Source organism: Macaca nemestrina, chromosome 18, assembly GCF_043159975.1.
Source record: "Macaca nemestrina isolate mMacNem1 chromosome 18, mMacNem.hap1, whole genome shotgun sequence".
Lineage (NCBI taxonomy): Eukaryota > Metazoa > Chordata > Mammalia > Primates > Cercopithecidae > Macaca > Macaca nemestrina.
The window spans coordinates 6,578,417-6,601,840 of NC_092142.1; the positions used below are offsets into that span (position 1 = coordinate 6,578,417).

Here is a 23,424-nt window from a genome sequence, read left to right on the forward strand (position 1 = left end):
CTTTCTCTTTTCCATAAAAAAAAAAACAGTAATAATAAGATAAAATTAGTGCCTATATTGACCAGCTCTGTTCTCTATTTTTTTCCTTCTCAAATGAGCCAAATGAATGCTAGTTCTTGCAAGGCCACCATTGCAGAGAGGTGTTACTCCTGTCCCCCTTTATTTTCTCTGCCTATTCTGTTTATTTCACCCACAGCATGACACACTCATGGAAATTATCTCATTGATGGTCCTAATGATCTTTTCCCTTCCTCTTTCCACCAGTCGACTCTAAACTGCATGAGGGCTGGGGACTGGGTCTTGTTTATCTCTATCCCTAAGAGCTAGATTTGTGCCTGGGACATCAGAAGCCTCCAGATATTTCTGGAATGAATGAATGAGTCAGTTTTCCCCACCTGAGATCATTTGCACCATGTCAGATTGTCTTGATGTGCAGCTGAATTATTTGCATTTTCCGGCAACTCATTGATTGCCACCTCGGCCTCCCTATTTTTGTGCTAGCCCCTTGGTCTCTTTTCTCCCAGCTTAGATGTTGCTGCTGTTCTCCAGGATGGGTCCTCCTTCCTTACAGATTCAGAAAGGAGAATCTTCTATGAAGTCTACAGGATCCCACTAGAAGGTCAGCTTTGGAGGGCAGGACTATGACTATGACTATGGTTTCCTTATTCATCATCCCTCCATAAATACATATTAGCTGAATCTCTTTTCCTCCCATACTCTTCCTGTATATAGAAGAGGAGGTGGACATCTATTTGGGGTGTTCTCCCAAGTTAGTGGCCAGGCTTAAGGAACCCCGACACCATTTGTTTTCAGGAATTGCATTACTGTTGAATAATTAGTTTTTGGTTTTGTTTTGTTTTGTTTTTCTCTCAAGATGGAGTCTTGCTCTGTTACCCAGCCTGGAGTGCAGTAGCACAATCTCGGCTCACTGCAACCTCTGCCTCCCCGGTTCAAGCAATTCTCCTGCCTCAGCCTCCCAAGTAGCTGGGATTACAGGCACGCACCACCACACCCGGCTAATTTTTGTATTTTTTTGTAGAGATGGGGTTTCACCATGTTGATCAGGCTGGTGTCAAACTCCTGACTTCAGGTTATCCACCTGCCTCGGCCTCCCAAAGTGCTGGGATTACAGGAGTGAGCCACCGCAACTGGCCCATAATCCGTCTTTTATGTCATTCTCCATCTTCATGCGTTTAATAGATTACAGCCCAAATATCACAATCCTAATTGAAACAGATTTGTTTGTTAGAAGAGGGGGAGATATTAATGAGGCTATACAGGCACTGCTGTGTGCCCGGAAAACCACACAGTGTGGGTATGAGAGAGTGAAGAATATGTTTGCGTTTCAGGTCTCGTTTCTTTCTTTGCCTGTGTTGAGTAGTAAGGGGGAGAACTAACAAGGTATCTCTGCATTTAATGGTTCTTTTGCAGCTTGGCTGAACTGTGTCTTGAAATCCTTGAAGAGTATTATTAAGATGGTATAGAAGTTGCTTGCTTAAAAGCAGAAAAAAGAAGCTTTAATATAGACAACTGAATAGCTGAACACTAATGAACTACTCTTGCAATGTGAATAGCCATTCCTTGGGTTTCTAAATGATTTTCACACTTCCCACACTTATTTAAATTTGTAATATCCTTTATGGTTTTCCTTTATTGGCCAGGAAAAAAAAAACACCCTGAAGATCTAGGTATCCATCAAAGCTGATGGAATACACTAATACAATCCTGTGTCATATTAAAATGTAAAATATATGCTGGCATAATATTGTCTGAGTCGATCCAATGGAATAACATAATTAATAGAGGCTTTGATACTTAATTTATAGGAGCAAGAAGCTGAGGACAGCTTAGTTCTTTCTCTCTCTCTATTCCTCCCACCCCCTCATCTTTTCTCCTGCTCTCTTTCTCTCTCTCTCTCTGTCTTTTTAACTAGCTGCTGTTTGCTTCATCCAAATATGCATAGAAAAGTCTTAAGTGGCTGTTGAAACTCCCAGAGGCCTGTTTACTTCAAGGTAGAAGCAGGAAAGCTGCCATAATTCAGAAAGCAGCTTCTGGCATGAGATGAAAGTCGGATCAGCTCAAGTTTGGGTCAGAATTTAGAGGCCCCACTGGAGTGTTTATGCTTGTATCTGTAGTCCAGATAAGTTAGTGGAAGAAATTGTTCCCTGTGGCAGGTCATGAATCTAATTACCCTAGAAACATTACTACACGCGCTTGATTGAAAATTGCTAAGCAATGTCTGCTATCTATGGCTTTCCCACCTTCAAATCACGTATGATATGTGGACCACATCTTCCATGTGGGCCCACAGACCCATAACTCAAGATGAGCCACGTTTTCTCAGCAGAAAACAGACCCCAGAGAGCTCCTGTTCCTGAACATCTGTCCCAAAAAATGCCCTCTTAGAGATGAGAGAAACAGAGACCTTTCCTGAACAAAGAGAGAGGAGCATTGAAGTCTCATGAGCTGATAAGGAAACACAGAGAGGAAATAAGTGGCTGGTTTTAAGAGTTAGCTCAGTGCCACCCTCGTTGCAATTTAGGTTCTGGATCTAGGCCTATTTCCTGTTTTATGAGGATTTGAATATCTCTCTTAAAAGGGGCATAGTTTTTCTGTTTTTTTTTTTTTTAATTTTATATATTTTTTATTTCCATAGGTTTTGGGGGAACAAGTGGTGTTTGGTTACATGAGTAAGTTCTTGAGTGGTGACTTCTGAGATTTTGGTGCACCTGTCACCCAAGCAGTATACCCTGAACCCAATTTGTAGTCTTTTATTCCTCACCCTGTCCCACCCCTTCCCCCAAATCCCCAAAGTTCATTGTATCTTCCCCGCCCCCCGCCCCTGCCTTGGTATGGAGTCTCCCTCTGTTGCCCAGGCTGAAGTACAGTGGTACGATCTCGACTCACTTCAACCTCTGCCTCCCGAGTTCAAGCGATTCTCCTGTCTCAGCCTTCCTAGTAGTTGGGATTACAGGTGCCACCACCGTGCATGGTTTATTTTTTTATTTCTGGTAGAGACAGAGTTTCACCATGTTGGCCAGGCTGGTCTCGAACTCCTGACCTCAGGTGGTCCGCCCACCTCGTCCTCCCAAAGTGCTGCGATTACAGGTGTGAGCCACCGTGCCTGGCCTGTTATATCATTCTTAGGGCTTCACATTCTCATAGCTTAACTGTCACTTATGAGTGAGAACATACGATGTTTGGTTTTCCATTCCTGAGGTAAGGTGACTTCGTTCTAATTTTATCAAATACAGTATGTCAAGAACATCACAACAAAACAAAAGGGTATAGTTATATCTGGTTTGAATAGAGGCTGTGGGTTCAAAATCAGGATAAGTCCAGACCTCATGGAAACCTCCATTGGCATAGCCTGGTGATTCACACAGCAAGGGTTTTGAAATCGATAGTCCTGTGTCATAATCTCATGCTGACACTTACTAAGCCTGTAATATCATGCAAGCCAGTTATCTCTCAGCCTCGACTTGGTCATCTGCAAAATGGGCAACTGTCACATTACTTGCCTTACAAGGTTATTAGGTTGGTGCAAAAGTAATTACGGTTTTTGCTTTTAAAGGTAATGACAAAGATTGCAATTACTTTTGCACCAACCTAATATAAAGATAATGGTATAAGCAAGGTTACGAATAAGTATTTTCCTTGTTGATAATTCTAGATCAGGGTATTGTATGCCACATAGGCATTGTAACTGTAAAACAACTACCATGCAGGCAGAGTATTGTATCTGAATAAGCCAGGTAGTGAATCTATTATCATATACGTATTTTTTTTTCCTGTAAGATCTTTGAGGTAAGGTAGGGATAAGGGGGGTGGGATCCAGTGGTGATGAAGATGATGAAGCTGATGAAATGATCTAAATCTGGTACCTCTCAGGCATTATTGCTGTTTTCTTGGAAAGGGAATCTACTCTTGGTGTTGGAATCAGAAGCGGGGAAACTAAGGGAATGAATATGAATGCAAAGAAGAAATGGGATGCGGGGTTGAGCAAAGAAAATATTAGTTAATGAATGTTTTAGGAAATTTGAAATGTCTGGAAGGTAAACGTCTTTCTCATTATTAATGTGACTACAGGTCGTACTGTGTGTTAATTTGAAAATAGCCTGTTCATTTGAATATAAGAACAAATAGAAAACAACGTAAAAAAATTGAAAGGGTAATAAGAAGCAATTGTGTGTTTCCATAGGTAAAAAAGAATTCAATTAGCAAGCAACTATATTTTATATTTAATATTCAAAATGGTTTTCTTTTTTGTTTTACTAAATATTCTCCATATTTCCATTGTTGAAAATTTTTGCTAACAAAGGTCAATTATATAAATTTTTATTGGGGGAAGTGGGAATGCTGCATAGTTTCCATTCTGTTCTGGAACTTCTTTTGTTTAGTGTTTCTGTAGACATTTTTTATAGAGAATAAAATCCATTGTACATATTTAAAAAAGGAAAAGGTAATTTGGAGTAAGTCCTGCCCAGTGACGACTTTGGACATTACAATCTGCCACTTGTTCCTCTGGGGCATCCAGGAGACAAGCCCTAGGAGACTGAGACATGGAATGGTGGTTTCCTAATAAAACAAGAGACAAACAGTGCAGTTCAGTGTTCAGTGCCGTGGAGCTGTGCACGATTGAGGAACACATCAGGGCAGCCTGGCCCACAGATTTAGAAACAGAGTGAGACTAGAAGGGCCATCTGTTGAGTAAGTAGAAACCTCGAGATGTACAGCATGTGTTTTATGATCCGGAAGGTAGATTTTCCCCCTGTTCATGTAAACCACTTCAAGGACTTGGTAATGGGAGAAGGAGCTTTTAACCTCCAGGTTACTGGTTAAGAAATGTCCCACGTCGGCAGTGACCAGAAGGCGTTGCCATCTGCTGGCTGCGCAGTGGCCTATGTAAATGACATCAAGGTCTCAGAGCAAACCATTATGGGCCGACTTTCTATCCCACCAACTCTTAACTCTGAGTACAATGACCCAGACTCAGACTCCTTGAAGTGGTCCCCGTGGAGCCTGATGGGAGGACAGCAGGTGGCTAACAGCGGAGGCTTCCGTGTGGGACTCTGCTGTGCCAGTGTTTTTTCTTTTTTGGAACTCACTTATTTTTAAAGTTTAAAAGAACCCACTTTATTTTTCACTCTGTTGAGAGTCTTTTTAATTATGTCTTTTGCTGAGCATTTAAAGATGGTATCAGCACCTGACATTTGAAATGCATTCTATGCCAGGCACTCTGATAAGTGCTTAACCTGTAGGGTATCATTTAATCCTCCCCACTCTTCGTGAGTTAGGAACTCTGTTTCTTGTTTTATAAAGTAGGAGACTGGGGCAGAGAAAAATGAGGGGATCCACCTGAAGCCACAGAAACCCAGTAGGATTTCAGCCCAGCCTTTTGTTTAGCTAGGATTCATGTTCATTTCTTTATTCCATCCAGTTTTCTAAAACATTTTTAAGAATCAGCATCCATTTATGTTTTTCCTAATAGAGGTTTCCGTGACCTCTTAGCACACATGAACTAATGCAGGAATATGCAGACACTGTCCATCACCTACCTCACAGTTACCTCTCCTGCTTCCCCCACAGCTAATGGAACATTGATTTTGTTAAAGGATTGGGAAGCCATTTGTTTCGTAGCGGCCTTTTCTAGCCCCACCGAGTGAATCTTGGTTGGCTTTGGCTGATCGTAAAATGCTCTGACCAATAATAAAACATTTCCTCGCCAGTGATTTGTCTTAGATGAACATGCCCATGTATGTGAAGAGCTCAAATGGCGCATGCCCTTGAGAGAGTTTCCTGATCTTCAAGGAGCTATAGGAAAGAGAATGCGTATTTTCTTTCTTTTGACACAGTTGTGTGGGCAGCTGTTGAGTCCAACATGTAACAGTGAGAAGAGGTGGCCAAACACTTGCGGGACAATACTGGGGGTTGTGGGGGGATCCAAGAGGACTTCCCTCCCCACTTCCCAGTGGCCAACTCTGCCACTGACCTGAGTTGTTCCCCCTCCTTGTGTGGTAGCGTGGGTGAAACCAGAGACATGCTTATTTCAGTCCATTGGGGGCTCTTATGTTACTCATAAGTGGGCATTCTTGCTGAAATGGGTGGTCTGTATAATAGATTTATTTAAATGTATTTTATTTCTTATTATTTTAAGAGACAGGGTCTCCTTCTGTCACCCAGAGTGGACAGCAGAGGCATGATTATGGTTCACTATAGCCCCAAACTCCTAGGCTCAAGTGATCCTCCCACCTTTGTCTCCCAAGTCACTGGGACTATAGGTAGGCAGTGACTAATTGTGTTTCTCATTTTTTGTAGAGATGGGGTCTTGCTATGTTGTCCAGGCTGCTCTCTAACTCCCAGCCTCAAGTGATCCTCCCACCATGGCCTCCCAAAGTGCTGGGAATAGAGGTGTGAGCCACCCTGCCTCTAATATAAATAAATCATTTTATAAATCATTTATAAAAATAAATTTAATATATTTTTATGATTTCATTTATTTATGTTCCCTTCAAAGTGTACAAATAAAGGAGACATAAATGTAGAGGTGATGATACAACTTTCAGTGTACACAGCAAACACGTGGCCAAGGTAAGCCCAGAACCAGGTCCCTACTTCTCTGGGCAAATGGTTACCAGATACAATACAGGATGCCCAGCTAAATTTGAATTTCAGAGAGTCAATGAATATCTTTCCTTAGTATCAGTATGGCCTAAATATTTCATGAGGGCATATTTACACCAGTCATTTTAGTTGTTTATCTGAAGTGCAAATTTAGCTAGACTTTCTGTATTTTTATTTCCTAACTGTAGTAATCCTATTCTGCCAGGACTATATGCCTTTTACCATTTGTCTTTCTATTTTTGGACTCTTATTTGAAAATACTAAATACCCAGCCATGACTGAGTTAAGCCAAAGAAGTTTATTTGTAAGCTTAATTTCTAGGTTTAATTTATATGCATATATAAATACATGTTTTTTTATATATATATGTAAAACGCCTACATAATTATATTGTAATTATATGACGCAAAATTGAATTTATAGGTTTAAATAAGTTATAGGCTTATGTAACTCTGCTCTCCATTGTGTTATGTTTCTTGCCAAGTGGATTTTGCTAAGATAATTATCAGCAATGTCAGACTTACGTCCTGTCATCTTTGTGAACTCCAGTGAAAAGAAAGCTACCTTTTTTCCAAGAGTTGAAAGCACCAAGATTAGATCCCATTGGATGGATTTAAGTCGTATGTTGATTCCTAAACTAATTACTATGAGTAGAAAGATGGGATATACTAATTGGCTGAACCTGGTCATGTGACCACATTTGAAGATGGAGGATAATGATACAGCAAGCCATCTCCAAACCATATGGAAACTAGGAGTGGGGAAATTCCCCCAGGTAAAACCAGGATGCTTTTACAAAGTGAAAGTGGAGTGGCTTCTGGGCAACCAACAATGATGTCCATTTTAGTCACTAGGTATCAGACACGATGCTAATCTGAAGAATGCAATGTTTGCAACTGGCTGGCGGGGCCCTGGACGTGTCTGAATCAGTATTTTGCTGAAAGTGGGTGGACGGAAGTGAAGGTTCTGCGTCACAGGTGATGCACCTATGGCAATCAGATATTGTGAGCAAGGCTGTTTAGTTCCGTCTCAGAAGTTCAGTGGGGTTCAGCTTGTTAGTCAATAGAGATGGAAATAATGGCAGCCCATACCAGTCTCCCCGTGCCTGTGCGGCCTTCTTTGATTTTCACGCATAAATAATCTCATTTGATTTTTATATAAAACTCAGATTTGATTTTTATTGGAATACTTATACATGATTACCTTTCAGTGAAACTTACTGTCATTTTAGCTGTAATGTTCTAGCAAATGGAGTGGCGTTTTTGACTTTCTTTTAAATTGTTACTTTCATTAAGCAAATATTTATTGAGCAGCGCCCATGAGTTAGGCATTGTGGATGACAGATAAAAAGTCAGACAAAAGTCCCTGTCTTGAGGAGCTTACCTGAAGACATTTTGCTGTGTGTGTGACAGAAGTAAATGGTCCAATTTTCTGCGTTTAAATACTATGTTCTCTACAATTATATTGCTCTGGGAAACTGTGGAGAGGGCATGTCTGGGAACTTGAATTCTAAGAGAGAATTGACTTAGGTGCCTATTAAAAGTGAAGTTGGTTTTTTAACCTTTTCTGACTTGGTGAAATTTCTCTGTCATAGGTTTTTTGTTTTTTGTTTGTTTGTTGGTTTGTTTGTTTTTTTGGAGACAGTCTCCCTCTGTTGCCCAGGCTGGAGTGCAGTGGCGCACTCTCGGCTCACTGCAATCTCCACCTGCTGGGTTCAAGCGATTCCCCTGCTTCAGCCTCCCGAGGAGCTGGGATTACAGGCACCCACCACCATGCCTGGCTGATTTTTTATTTTTGAGATGGAGTCTCATTCTGTCACCCAGGCTGGAGTACAGTGGCGTGATCTCAGCTCGCTGCAACCTCCGCCTCCCAGGTTCAAGCGACTCTCCTGCCTCAGCCTCCCAAGTAGCTGGATCTATAGACACATGCCACCACACCGGGCTAATTTTTGTATTTTTAGTAGAGATGGGGTTTCACCATGTCGGCCAAGTTGATCTCGAATTCCTGACCTCGTGATCCACCCGCCTTGGGCTCCCAAAATGCTGGGATTACAGGCGTGAGCCACTGCACATGGCCTCTGTCATAGGTTTTTGGGGAGACAAGCTCCCCTCTTCTTAGTGCTTGGAATAGTGATTTTAATTTTACCATGGGCATTGTTTGAGGACGTTTGTGTTCGCTAGAGAACTACAAGTGCTTGAAGGCAGAAGCCATCCAGTTCCAGTGCACACAGCACGGGGTCTGCCATATATGGAGAACCCAATAAAGACTTGTTGAATGGAGGAAAGTTTGCCTTCCCCTCCTGCTTTTTTTCACTCTGTCCATTGACCTTCCCATGTCTCAGACAGATGAGGAAATGTCATGTTACTATCAAGAACTATGTGCAGTGAATGTGCTCTTAACTTTAATTTTGTGCAGCTTCATTCTGTGTTTCCTTAAAGATTTTGCAGGGATGTGATTTGGTTCCACCCATTGCCCACACGTACAAAAATGACAGAAGACTGACTTGAGGTAGGCATACAAAATAACAGTTCTCCTCCAAAGTGCCAAGAAGAAGATACCCAGTATTAAATCAGTATCTCCTAAAACTTGTGCTACTCTTTTCTTTTGCTCGTCTAAGGTGCTGTAAGAACTGTGGGACATAGTAGCCTGGTGCTTCCCAAGGGAACGTGAGACTGACTTACACCTCTTCCCACCACAGGTCAATAGAAGATACCTGTGATTGTTCTTGCCTTCATTGAAGATGCTTATGCCTCATTGAGGCATTTACTGATACATAAAAATGCCAGGCCAGTCTGACATCTTCACCGAAATCTACAGGGTTTAGAAGGTAATGTGTACCTGCAGAAATATTTTTTCCTAACCTGAATTAAATGCAAGGGGAACAATTGTAAAAGGAGTGCCAATTTAGGGACGAAGTAAGAGGTCCGACTTCTGGCTGTCAAACGTTGCCTCTGTTTTTTTCTTAATGTGTTTATTTGATGTGTATACAACATGATATTATGGGATATATATAGAGAGAGCAAAGTGGTTATGATAGAGAAGCAGATTAACATATTTATCATCTCACAAACTTTTTTTCTGTGACAAGAGCAGCGAAAATATACTTGCCCAAAAAAGGGAAGCCAACCTTGATGCTTCGCTTCCCTTTTGTATTGGGAGCTTGCTCACCTCTTGGCACCTCCAGCACCACCACCCTGGGCAAACACCCATCATCTTTGAGACATTACTACCAGAGCCTCATAAACAGCTCCTGCATCTAGATTCTCCTCCATCCAGCCCGAGTGATGCTTTAAATGCACGCATCCTTTCCTGTCTCTTCCCAGTGGCTTTATCACACAATGGTTCTGTGAGAACAAAGCTGGAAGTCCTCATCCTTGTTTGCAAGGCTCTCCGTAACCTGGTTCATGGCATCACTCCCATCTTGCCTTCTGCAACTACAGTCATTCCTCTAGGAGCCAGCTTTATTCCATCCTATCTTGGGTCTTTGCACTTGCTGATGTCTCTTGATCGTCTGAAGATCAGCTCTGCTGTCCCATGAATGCCTTAATCCCAAGTGTCCTTTCCTCAGACAGCCTTCTCTGAGATTGCCCTCATCGCTCTCCGCACATGATCCTGCTTTATCATGACTAGAACATTTAGCCCTTATTCATCTGTGTCCTCTCTCTCTCCTGCGTTCTATTGGCAATGGAATTCAAGCTCCATGAGCACAGGGGTGTTTCCCAGCTTTGTTCTTCAGCCCTGCCTCTTGATCCGGCCTTAATAAACAATTGTTAAATAAATGAATGGAGAAGTGATCACTGGCTGGGCACAGCGACTCCTGCTTGTCATCCCAGCACTTGGCGAGGCCGAGGCGGGCAGATCACCTGAGGTCGGGAGTTCGAGACCAGCCTGGCCAACATGGTGAAACCACATCTCTACTAAAAATACCAAAATTAGCTGAGCCTGGTGGTGCACGCCTGTAATCCCAGCTACTCAGGAGGGTGAGGCAGGAGAATCGCTTGAGCCTGGGAGGCAAAGGTTGCAGTGAGCCAAGATCGTGCCACTGCACTCCAACCTGGGCGACAGAGTGAGACCATGTCTTTAAAAAAAAAAAAAGAAGGATTGATTACTTCGTCAATAAATCATCTTACACTCTTACTCTCTCTCCATCTCATTGACTGGGGCAACTGACTAACAAAATAGCCCACACAAGGGAAGCAGGGGTTGTGTCCTGCAGAGAAAACCTCGTAGAATTGAACATCTGCGTCCAAACATAAACACTCAGGAAATATGTCTGGAAAGGAATTGCATGTCATCTGCCTCCTTCCCCGGTGACTTTCAAATGACAAATGCCCAACATCATTTAGGGTGGTAGAGCCCCTTTGAAGGAGCTGGAGCTGATTGCTTCTATCCTGCCCAGAAAAAGTCATTGTCCTCTACACACGCCTGGCTTACATTTGGAGAAACTGAGCTTCTCGTTTCTGTCTTGCTCCAAGATTGAAATTACCATGCTCTGTGTTACTGTTACCAACAGACATTTTTCCTTTGTGAAGCATCTAACCAGCCCCCTAATCACTGGGAACAAACTTTGAGTAGGTTAAACTAAAGGAGGTGTCAGAGTACATGCTTTCCAGCCAAATAAACTTTCAGAAGCTGCAGGGGCAGGAAGCCCTCTCAGTCCTTCACAACCAATTAAGGGTACTTATTTTTGAAAGTCGGACATTTTTTCTTAGTTATTAACCAGCATTAGCTGCAAAATCATTATAGAAAAGAAAACGCCTTTTTTATGAATGTCAGATGCACACAGTGCAGATTTCCAAAGAACAGGATTTCTGTATTTTTATTTGTTTAGTTTTGGAGACTGGGCCTCACTCTTTCGCCCAGGCTGGAGTGCAGTGGCGTGATCTCAACTCACTGCAACTTCCGCCTTCCAGGTTCAAGCAATTCACTTGTGTCAGCCTCCCTAGTAGCTGGGATTACAGGCACACCACTCCACCCACCTAATTCTTGTATTTTTAGTAGAGACCAGGTTTCACCATGTTGGCAGGCCGGTCTCACACTCCTGGCCTCCTGTGATCCAACTGCTTCCGCCTCCCAAAGTGCTGGGATTACAGTTGTGAGCCGCCACGCCAGGCCCGGATTTCTGTATTTTAACAGGAAGTGCCAGGCATACTCATGGCTTGATTTTTAAGTGGGTGGTACATCTATGTGAAAAGTGACAACTATTATCTGTTTAAGGAAGGAAATGCAGGGCCAGTGAAACATAGATCACTTCCAGTGAAATGGTGCAGAAGGTTGTTCTTCACCCAAGAACAGTGCTAACAGTGTTTCCGAGGGAAGAAAAGCTCAAGGGAGAAATTCAAGCCCCAAAGAAAGTTCATAATGTTGCATGTTACAAGATGTTTATAAACAACAAATGGAGGAGAATGGACATACAATGTGCTTTTGTGTGTGTGTGTGTGCGTGTGTGAGTGTGTTTGTGTGTGTGATGGAGTCTTGCTCTATCGCCCAGGCTAACGTGCAGTGACATGATCTCGGCTCCCTGCAGCCTCCACCTCCCAGGTTCAAGCAATTCTCCTGCCTCAGCCAACTGAGTAGCTGGGATTACAGGCATGGACCACGATGCCAGACTAATTTTTATATTTTTAATAGAGACGGGGTTTCACCACGTTGGCCAGGCCGGTCTTGAATCCCGACCTCAGGTGATCCACCTGCCTCACCCTCCCAAAGTGCTGGATTGCAGGCGTGAACCACTGCGCCCATCCCATAACGTACTTTTGAGCCACAGCAGTAACTCTAGATGAAATGAGACCCAGAGAAAATTAATTCTGAATTACCCTTTAGACATAGCACTGAAGGAAGGGATGCCATATAAGTAGATACCTAGAATGGGATGCATTTTGGCTGAAAAGATTATTTCTGGAAGTGATGAGACTGGGACCAGGCGAAGGGGACTCACCTGGCCAAAATACAAATAGAGCGTTTCGTACATTACTTTTGGGGGGAGGTAAAGACCAGAGAATATGTGTCAAGGCACTTACGTTTTGAGAAATGTTAAAAGATGAACAGCTTTTGGGAGCATGTTAAATTTCATCTGAGAATTTCATTTTGCACAAAGGAATCCTGTTTGAGTATAAACGATTAGTATGTTCTTTGTTGTTATAGTCCTTGGTTATACTAAATACCTTAGTAGATAAAAGGTTCCAGGACTTGACAAATCAGATAAATCATGGAGTTTTTCTTTTCTGGTTTTTGCTTGATTTTGGATGTTAATTTGTTGTTCATTGACAATGGGATTTTCATACAAATGTTGGGTGTTCTGTAAGCCTGAGAAGTCTCTTGATGTCTTAGCTTCAAGATGGCAGAGACTTTACTGGTTATTATTATTTGTTCTTTCCAAAATGTTTCACACTGTCATATTTTTAAATAAATTGTAAAACCACTGATTTGTAAAGATGCCAGGTCAGTCTGGCATTGTCACCTACATCTTCAGTATTTATAAAGTGATGTGTACCTAAAGGAATATTTTTTGTCTAACCTTAATTAAATGCCAGGGGAATAATTAGAAAGGCTCATGTAGGGAGGAAATAAGAGGTTCAGTTTCTGGTTGTCAGATGTTGCCTCTATGCTTTATTATTATGTATATTTGAGGTTTACAATATGATGTTATGGGATACGTATAGTAAAGTGGTAATAACAGAGAAGCAGATTAACATATTTATCGTCACAGAGTTACATTTTTGTGACAAGAGTAGTTGAAATCTACTTATTTAACAAAAATTATTGATATAATTTTTTTAACTTTGGTCCTCATGCTGTACTCATTGTTGCCTCTTCTATTGTGTTTTATATTCTGTGACCATACATTCTGTGATATTAATCATCATCCAAAGACTATACACTACAGAAGGAACTGTTTACTTTGACATTAGTCTACATATGCAAAATTAGGCAGATATTTGTACTTCTGTGTCTTTGAATTATATTTAATGTCAATTACTAGATTTTAAAAAATATCATAAGCCTGATGATACTATAAATAAATATAAATTAAACTAGATTTCTGAAAGCTAACTCTTTAAGTGATAGGATTGTTCTTTGCATACCTATTTGTATCCTGAGGAATGTTACATTTCCAAAATATATATATTAGTTAGACGTGATGTTTTCCACGAAGTTCCTTTTTGCGTTGTTATATCGGTGGTGTTTGTTTGTTTGTTTGTTTGTTTTTTGCTTTTTGTTTTTGAGATGAAGTCTTGCTTCATCGCCCAGGCTGGAGTGCAGTGGTGCTGTCTTGGCCCACTGTAACCTTTGCCTCTCAGGTTCGAGCGATTCTCATGCCTCAGCCTCCCAAGTAGCTGGGACTACAGGTGTGCACCACCACACCTGGTTAATTTTTTTTTTTTTTTTAAGTAGAGACAGAGTTTTGCTATTTGGCCTGGCTGCTCTCGAACTCCTGACCTCTGGCGATCCACCCCCCTCAGCCTCCCAAAGTGCTGGTGTGAGCCACCGTGCCCAGCCTATATGGAAATATTTTAATTGCTTGTAAACACACTCAGTGGAACTCATTACAAGAAGACTGTCAGTGTCCTTGAAAAGCTTACTTCTGCATAATGCTAAATACCATGTCAGAAATCACAGAGCCCTACAAAGTTGAATATTTCATTAAAGGATCATAAGTAAAGTGTGGGGGGAAGTATACAGTTCAGTAGGTCTTAATATGAAATGGCATATTATTGTTATATGCATATTTAATAATATATAAAACACTTTTGTTTTAACTTAAGCATTTGGATTCTGATTCTTTGAGGCATGACTATGGTATTGCCATTCACAGCTTAGCTATGTCATCTCAGATAAATTAATGAAATGTCCAAGCCTCAGCTTCCCCAGTTGTTAAATGACGATAATAGTATTAATACCCACCTGACCAGATTACCCTGAAGATAGAACAAGATAATGTACAATGATGAATGAAGGGCTTTACATACAGTAAGTGCTTTATAAATGACAGCTGATTATCATTATTATTTTTATATTTACTTATTCTTGGTTGAAAATATTAATCTTCTGAACTACCCGTACCAGTGCCAAAATAACCATAAAGCAATGATCATGCAGTCCTTTTATTCATGTGGCATGAGTTACAGGGTTCATTATACTGCAGACAATAAAACAAAAAAGATAACGGCACCTAGGAAGGAGCTCTTTGCAGAAGTCTGACTCAAAAGAGTTCAGAATTCAAAATTGAGAGTTCCAAACCTAATAAAGATAACACGTCTGCCCTCTGGTGGACATTCATTTTGAGTTAGAATTTTCTCTGCTAAGACTAGATATTTTCAACCTCTAGTCAGGGTGGTACAGCTGGAATAGCAAACAGTTCTGCCTGCTTCGTTTGAATTTTGTCTGATAAATATGCAGGTGAACGTCTGAACTCACAACATGCGTGGGCAAATGAAATGTTTTATGGCTACAGCGAAATGCTCTCCTCATTTTTGTTCAGCTCCTTCAGGAGTTAGCGATTGCTAAGGGTTATTTACAAGAAATCTGAGCTGTCTGATCACTCAGCTGTGGAAGGTAAATGAGATTTTTAAGGTGTAGGGAAAAGGTAAAATGGGCCAATGCATGAAAAAAAGGGAGACGTCAAACTTAGGTACTGGAATTGCCAGGATGTTGTCATCAACGATTTGATTTGATGGGAAAGGGATGCTTAATGTTTCTTCTGTGAGGTGTGTGCCGGCACCACACACATGCACACATACAGTGGGGTGGAAATTATTCCTGCAAAGGGCTGCCGTTCTCAGAGTGTAGTCTTTTCTCTTCCTACTCGAACTGGTAAAAATAAATAATCAAGACTGTTTTGGTGGCTTCCGGTTCTCAAAGTAGAAAGCATCTTAGTTGACAATTCGGTGAAGTCACTGACCTTGAAATAGCACACCAGACCTACTGCTGAAATATCTTCCACCTCACGGGCCTTCCCGCCTGCTGTCCTGATGAACATGTTGACTCTGTACACATAAGGACTCTCTGGGGTCCAAATGACGGGGACCAAGCTTGAACACATCATTCAGCGAATAAGGTGGCTCACCTAACCGAAGGTTCCTTGGGCTCATCTAGCTTGAGGTGGTTGGATTCCTTGGGGCGGGGGTGGGGGGAATGAAAATAAGATCATCAAGGTCTCTTTCTCTCTCTGACTCTCTCTCTCCCTCTCCCTCCTTCCATCACGTATCTCTGTTTTCTTTTTCCATGTTGGTTTCTTTCTCAGGTAGACAGTCTTCATGTGATGACAAGGGTGACCTGAAACTCCAAACCTCTGTCTTCATCACTGCCTTTGTTTTCAGGAAAAGGAGAGACCCTGACTCTCAGCATAATGTTGGTGCCTGAATAAGGACGGCATCTTTCCATCTGTATCATAAGCCCACTTTCACACCAGTTACTGCTTTGATGGGAGTGGGTTACTCTGAAGAGCCTCAGTCATGTGCCCAGCACTGTGGGATTTTTTTTTTTTTTTGAGATGGAGTCTTGCTCTGTCACCCAGGCTGGAGTACGGTGGCTCCATTTCGGCTCACTGCAACCTCCACCTCCCAGGTTCAAGCGATTCTTCTGCCTCAGCCTCCCGAGCAGCTGGGACTACAAGCCTGCACCACCACACCTGGCTAATTTTTGTATTTTTAGTAGAGACGGGGTTTCGCCATATTGGCTAGGCTGGTCTCAAACTCCCGACCTCATGATCTGCCTGCCTCGGCCTCCCAAAGTGCTGGGATTACAGGCATGAGCCACGGTGCCTGGCCCTGCCTGTGTGTTGGGAGGCAAGGCCAGAGGATGAGAGGGGAGCATATTTGCTGACGAATAGTTGCCTTGTGTTGCTAAAAGAAGGGCAAAGGGTGTTGGATCAGAAGAGCTGAAACACACGTGTGTGATGTTCAGGGTCCCTAGTCCCTGTTCTTTTTGTCTCTGTGAGTTTGCCGAAAGTCGCTCTTTGATAATCTTTCTTACCTTTCCAAATTGCATCGACCATTCAACGCGTAACTCAAGTTGTACTTCCTCTGTGGACGTTTTCGCCCAGCCTGGCTTCCACTTGCCTCTTATTTTAAGCTGAGAGCACTTACCTGGTCTACCCATTGGCTGTTGAAGTGCTAACGGTAGCTCCTGCTGTTATTGTTATCTCTTGTTTCAGCCTTCTAACATTTTTTTTCCATTGTTTCATTTTGTTTTTTATTTTAAAGCTTTTATTACTCTTGGTTTTGGGGACTGACAAATTTTTGGATCCCCATCTTATCCAACACAGGCAGTACTGCCTCTTTTGATGATAGTGAGGACAGTGAGATGGGAATTTCAGGAGACCAAAAGGAAGAGTTTGCTCAAAGATATTAACTTACCTATTAGTCACTTTTAAAATGCAGTGTCCAAGCAACTTTTTAGTTCTCGATGGAACTGTTGTCAGTAGTCTGCTTGAAGGTGGGCCTCATCATTCTTGGACGTGGTTCCGGGGCCTCAGAGTGGGCATTGTTCCCTTAGGGAGTGGAGGCCAGAAGATGTAGTGTGCCCCATAGCATGCATCTGAGGCTTTGGGTGCTCAAAGCCCTGCTCCGGGATGGGGTTGAGGAGGAGAAGTTGCTTGTCCTTTTAACAATTTTTGCCTATGCTGCAAAGATTATGGGTCAAAGTGAAGGTCATTTATATACTCCCCCCATGGCAAAATCCAATTATAAACTTTAACCTTAGTGAAATGTCATTAGAGCTTGGCTTGGCTTTATTTGGGATAGAGACCGACAGTTTTATCTGTGATATATTCAGGGAGACATATCTATTAAAGCTAGGCTAACAATGGGGGCACACGCAGATTTGCATTTTAATTCATTTTCCCTCAGTGCTGATATGCGGCTTATCTTTCAAGAACAGGCTCACATCAACCCTGATATACGTTGCTTAAGAATAATGCTCATAATCTATTAGTTTAATCTGTTCACATGAGAAGGAAAGAAGAAATCGTGCATGGTGCTGAGGGTTTCAGGCCCCAATGGGCGATTTTTCGGAGGATTTCCCATGACAACTGTTTTCAACTTGTGCTTGTTTTCCTTTCTCTAGCTTAAGTATGAACAGCTTAGGGAGAGGTCATGTCTTCCTTCTACATAGAGCCAGGCAGGCTCACGTTCACAGTCAGGCTCCCAAAGATGTTGGCTATATGCAGACTCCTGAACTTGAGCTTAAGTTTCTTTTTTTCTTTTTTTGCCTTTTTCTTTCTTCTTTATATTTTAAGTTTTAGGGTACATGTGCACAACATGCAGGTTTGTTACATATGTATACATGTGCCATGTTGGTGTGCTACACCCATTAACTTGTCATTTACATTAGGTATATCTCCTAATGCTATTGCTCCCCCCTCCCCCCTCCCCACAATAGGCCCTGGTGTGTGATGTTCCCCTTCCTGTGTCCAAGTGATCTCATTGTTCATTTCCCACCTATGAGTGAGAACATGTCGTGTTTGGTTTTCTGTTCTTGCGATAGTTTGCTGAGAATGATGGTTTCCAGCTGCATCCATGTCTCTACAAAGGACAGGAACTCATCCTTTTTTATGGCTGCATAGTATTCCATGGTGTATATGTGCCACATTTTCTTAATCCAGTCTCTCATTGATGGACATTTGGGTTAGTTCCAAGCCTTTGCTCTTGTGAATAGTGCCACAATAAACATACGTGTGCATGTGTCTTTATAGCAGCATGACTTATAATCCTTTGGGTATATCCCCAGTAATGGGATGGCTAGGTCATATGGTACTTCTAGTTCTAGATCCTTGAGGAATCACCACACCGTCTTCCACAATGGTTGAACTAGTTTACAGTTCCACCAACAGCGTAAAAGTGTTCCTATTTCTCCACATCCTCTCCAGCACCTGTTGTTTCCTGACTTTTTAATGATCGCCATTCTAACTGGTGTGAGATGGTGTCTCATTGTGGTTTTGATTTGCATTTCTCTGATGGCAAGTGATGATCTGCAATGAGCATATAGCAATACAACCTTGAAAATGGGTTTTGATCGTTACAGATTATGTATAAAAATGACCCATCAGAGGACTGGTCAGATAACAGGTAATCAATATTTTTATTTTTCTGGAACTAAGATCACTGCTAAGACCTTCAGGTCTTTCTGATACCTGCAATATATAGTGCTTTTTCTCTCACCTCCGCCACTCCTGGGGGAGGGAAGGGGTCTTTTCTTTGCAGAGTGTGTTTAATATTGGAAGGAGTTGTGTTTAACCATGAGAGCTCTATCTCACTTTGTCCAGTGTTCTGCATTTTCACTGGGTCTTTCACTGTTTTACCTTTTTTTTTTTTTTTTTTTTTTTTAACACTCTGCCCATGGATTCTCTCTGGGATCCACTGACCTAGATGTTTTTAGTCCAGGGCAGATGGCTGAGGCATCTGAGCAGGGAGTCAGGAGTAGGAAGAAGGTGTCCATGATAGAGAAGTTTTGGAACTGCCGCAGGGTGCTACAGCATGAACTTAGAGTTGGGAAAAAGTGCCTGAAAAGCAGGCCTGCTCATTTCATAATGAGCCTCACATGAACTGTGTTGGTCACTTCATTTGGCCACATTCGGATTTGTAGGAAAATGGGTAGAAGGGAGGATTCCAGGCAGATTAGCAAGGGGATTGCATTGATCTTGGGGGTCATGGGAGTATAGCAAAACATGGTCACTGACCTTTAGTTCTAGGGTCATTGACGTGGTAGATGGAATTTAAAAGCAAGAGTAGAACTTGCAAATGTGGAAGTTAAAGATAAAATGTGGCCCGGAGAGGTCTAATGGACCACTAAGGAGTAGGCCCGGAGAGGTCTAATGGACCACTTAGTCATCATTGTGGCGAAAGATGGGAAGGAGTGGAGAAAAAAGAAAATTTCAGGATTTGAATTCTTATACATGGAAGAGTTTAGAGAGGTTATGTCACTGGAAGGCTGAGGTAGAGAAGGAGGTTTTTGATGAAAAAAAAAAACTTCAGCCAAATTAAATTGAAAGGAGTTTAATTGAGCAATGAACAATTCGTGAATCAGACATCGCCCAGAATCACAGCAGATTCGCAGAGACTCCAACACAGCCACGTGATGGAAGAAGATGTATAGACAAAAAAAGGGAAATGAGGTACAGAAACCGGAAGTGAGGTGCAGAACAGGGCTAGATTGGTTCCAGCTTGGTGTTTGCCCTAATTTGAACAGTTTCAGCACTCAGCAGTGGATGGGTGGTTGAGGTACAGCCACTGGGATTGGCCAAGACTCGGTTGTTGTTACAGGCACATGCTCCTAAGTTAGGTTTTCTTATTTATTTATTTAGATGGAGTCTTCCTCTATTGCCCAGGCTGGAGTGCAGTGGTGCAATCTCAGCTCACTGCAACCTCTGCCACACAGGTTCATGTGATTCTCTGGCCTCAGCCTGCCAAGTAGCTGGGATTACAGGCATGCAGCACTACACCCGACTAGTTTTTGTATTATTATTATTTTTTTTAGTAGAGAGGGGGTTTTACCTTGTTGGTCAGGCTGGTCTCAAACTCCTGACCTTAAGTGATCCGTCCACCTCAGCCTCCTAAAGTGCTGGCTTACAGGCATGATCTTGTCTACCTACTAACTTGGTTGTGGTTCATCCACAAGGACTCAAATATAGAACTGGGGAGTCCTTCTCAGGCCATCTTTAGTTTGCTTTAACATGGCTGAATTATATGTGTGAGACTATGGCATGAGGAAGGGTGTCGTGAAGAAGTTGAAGTCCATGAGGTAATGAGAGACTATGAAACCCATGTTCATGTCCAGTATTGGCCATTTGCTTGTCTGTTTTCTTGCCTGCTGGGTCCCATTGTAGTGTTAAGTCCCGAGAGAGCCTGGTCTGTCCTGCTCTCTGCTCTTTCTCCAGTGCCTTTGACAGTGCTTAGCATGTAATCAATCTGCAGTAAACAGCTGCTGAATGAGGGAATTAATAAAGTCACCAGGGACTTGTGGGCTCTTCTTCTCCTCGGAGCCCTGTGGATGCATTGTTATGCGTAATAAGTGTGAAATGAGCATTTGTTGATTGTATTCCATATCAAAGCAAAAAATAAAAGTAAAATGTCGGAATACACTCATGGTGCTATTAATTATGATGTAGAGCTTTTTTACAAACTTTTATTTTAGGCTCGGGGGTACATATGCAGTTTTTTTATGTAGGTAAACTTGTGTCATGGAGGTTTGTTGTACAAATTATTTCATCACCCAAGTACTAAGCTTAGTACCCAATAGCTATTTTTTCTGCTTCTCTTCCTCTTCCCACCCTCCATCCTCAAGCAGGCCCCAGTGTCTGTTTTTCCTTATCTGCGTCCCTGTGTTCTGTTTAGTCCTGTTTATTAGTGAGAACATGCAGTATTTGGTTCTCTGTTCCTGCCTTAGTTTGCTCAATATAATGGCCTCCAGCTCCATCCATGTCTCTGCAAAGGATATGATCTCTTTCTTCTTTATGGCTGCATAGTATTCCATGGTGTAGATGTACCACATTTTCTGTATCTAGTCTGTCATTGATGGGTATTTAGGTTGATTCCATGTCTTTGCTATTGTGAATAATGCTGCAGTGAACATTTGCATGCATGGGTCTTTATGGCAGAATGATTTATATTCCTCTGGGTATATACCCAGTGATGGGATTGCTAGGTCAAATGGTGGTTCTGTTTTTAGATAGAGCTTGTCAGGGTCTCTTCTTCTCTCTCCTTCTTTGTCTATGTGTGCAGGTATAATAGGTAAAATATATATGGGATGATTCTATGTATTTTGTAAACATTTTCCATGTCAACATATCAGTCTGTAATACCCATTTCAAGGCTTCATAGTCCAGCTGCACCACAATATGATTTTTTGTTTTTGTTTTTGTTTTTTGAGACGGAGTTTTGTTCTTGTTGCCCAGGCTGGAGTACAGTGGCGCAATCTAAGCTCACCGCAACGTCTGCCTCCCAGGTTCAAGCAATTCTCCTGTCTCAACCTCCCGAGTAGCTGGGATTACAGGCATGTGCCACCACGCCCAGCTAATTTTGTATTTTTAGTAGAGACGGGGTTTCTCCATGTTGAGGCTGGTCTCGAACTCCTGACCTCAGGTGATCCATCAGCCTGGGCCTCCCAAAGTGCTGGGATTACAGGCGTGAGCCACTGTACCTGGCCACCACAATATGTTTTAATGCATCCCCTCTTGTTGAGCATTTAGGTTGTTCCCAGTTCTTTCTACTTTCATTGCATAAGGAATTCCAGACTCGATTTAGAGAATTGCCTCCATTGTAGCCTCTGGACAAATCTAGAACTAGAGCTCAACAGTGTGATAGCATGAAAGATGAAATTTAGACACATTCCTGGTGTTTGGTGGGACATTTGGCTCACTGGCTTGTTGGACCAGTAGTTAGGTTTGGAGCTTCTGTAAATGTCTTGCCATAAACGTATGATACAATGCTTGGAGCCCAGGGTCAGGGCTTAAAAGTATATCCGGATTTTAGGTCCCAGCCTGGCCTAGAGCATAAGTAGCTTATGGACATTCTGAAAAAGAAACCCATTATTTGGAACAGCGAGAAGCGGCATGCATCTTCAGATGAATGGTAAGAATCATTGTGAACCAAAGGGGCTGGGTGACTTGGTTGTTTTCATCTTGTTTTTCTTTTTCTTTTTCTTTTTCTTTTCTTCTCTTCTCTTTTCTTTTCTTTTCTTTTCTTTTCTTTTCTTTTCTTTTCTTTTCTTTTCTTTTCTTTCTTTTCTTTTCCTTTCCTTTCCTTTCTTTTCCTTTCGCTTCGCTTCTCTTCTTCTCTTCTCTTCTTTTTTTTTTTTTTTTTGAGACGGAGTCTCGCCTTGTCGCCCAGGCTGGAGTGCAGTGGCACGATCTCAGCTCACTGCAAGTTCCGCCTCCCAGGTTCACGCCATTCTCCTGCCTCAGCCTCCCAAGTAGCTGGGACTACCGGTGCCCGCCACTGCACCCGGCTATTTTTTTTTGTATTTTTAGTAGAGACGAGGTTTCACCGTGTTAGCCAGGATGGTCTCAATCTCCTGACCTCGTGATCCACCCGCCTCAACCTCCCAAAGTGCTGGGATTACAAGCGTGAGCCACCGCGCCCAGCCTCTTTTCTTTTCTTAATGGAGTCTCGCTCTGTCACCCAGGTTGGAGTGCAGTGGCGTGATCTTGGCTCGCTACAACCTCCGCCTCCCAGGTTCAAGTGATTCTCCTGCCTCAGCCTCCTGAGTAGCTGGGATTACAGGGGTGTGCCTCCACGCCCTGCTAATTTTTTTGTATTTTTAACAGAGACAGGGTTTCACCATGTTAGTCAGGATGATCTCGATCTCCTGACCTTGTGATCTGCCTACCTTAGCCTCCCAAAGTGCTAGTATTATGGGCACGAGCCACCATGCCCAGCCAGCTGTTTTTTTCACTGGTCAAGGATGCCACACTGCAGGGTGGACAAACCAATGCTGAGAATGAGGCCCTGCAGCCAGTGCACTACTTTGGAGCCTCTGAGCTAAGAGGACACTTACAATTATGTGTAGGGAGAGTGGACCCCGGCCAGTGGGGAGATGCCATGTCCTCATCTTCTGCAGGTTGCTCTGGTGGGAAAGAAGGGAAAGCAGGAATGAGTAAGGGAAGCAGAGGAAACTGAGCTCTGAAGCCCAACCTCTGCTTCATCTCTCATTTACAGTTCCATCCCTGTGAGGAAACCCCTGGTGTCTGGAGAGCAGAACCATCACTTCCCGTCTCCCCTGGCTGTCAACCAAAAAATGCCCCTGTGGTCCCACCTAGGGCCCCTCAACTTCATGTCCTACAGTAGAAAGTCCTCCGTAAGC

At 42.5% G+C, this 23,424-nt stretch overlaps 1 protein-coding gene and 1 long non-coding RNA gene across 2 annotated transcripts in view; both read left to right on the forward strand.

Annotated features, from left to right (window-relative positions):
* Window positions 1-18,947, forward strand: part of LOC139359818 (uncharacterized) — a 39,346-nt gene extending 20,399 nt beyond the window's left edge. The window contains exons 1-2 of the long non-coding RNA XR_011616281.1: window positions 1-9,132; window positions 9,242-18,947. The exon at window positions 1-9,132 is cut by the window's left edge and continues 20,399 nt beyond it. This is a non-coding gene — a long non-coding RNA (uncharacterized lncRNA). The remainder of the gene's footprint in view (window positions 9,133-9,241) is intronic.
* LOC105467818 (RNA binding fox-1 homolog 1) overlaps window positions 1-23,424 on the forward strand; it is a 2,482,591-nt gene that overhangs the window by 918,116 nt on the left and 1,541,051 nt on the right.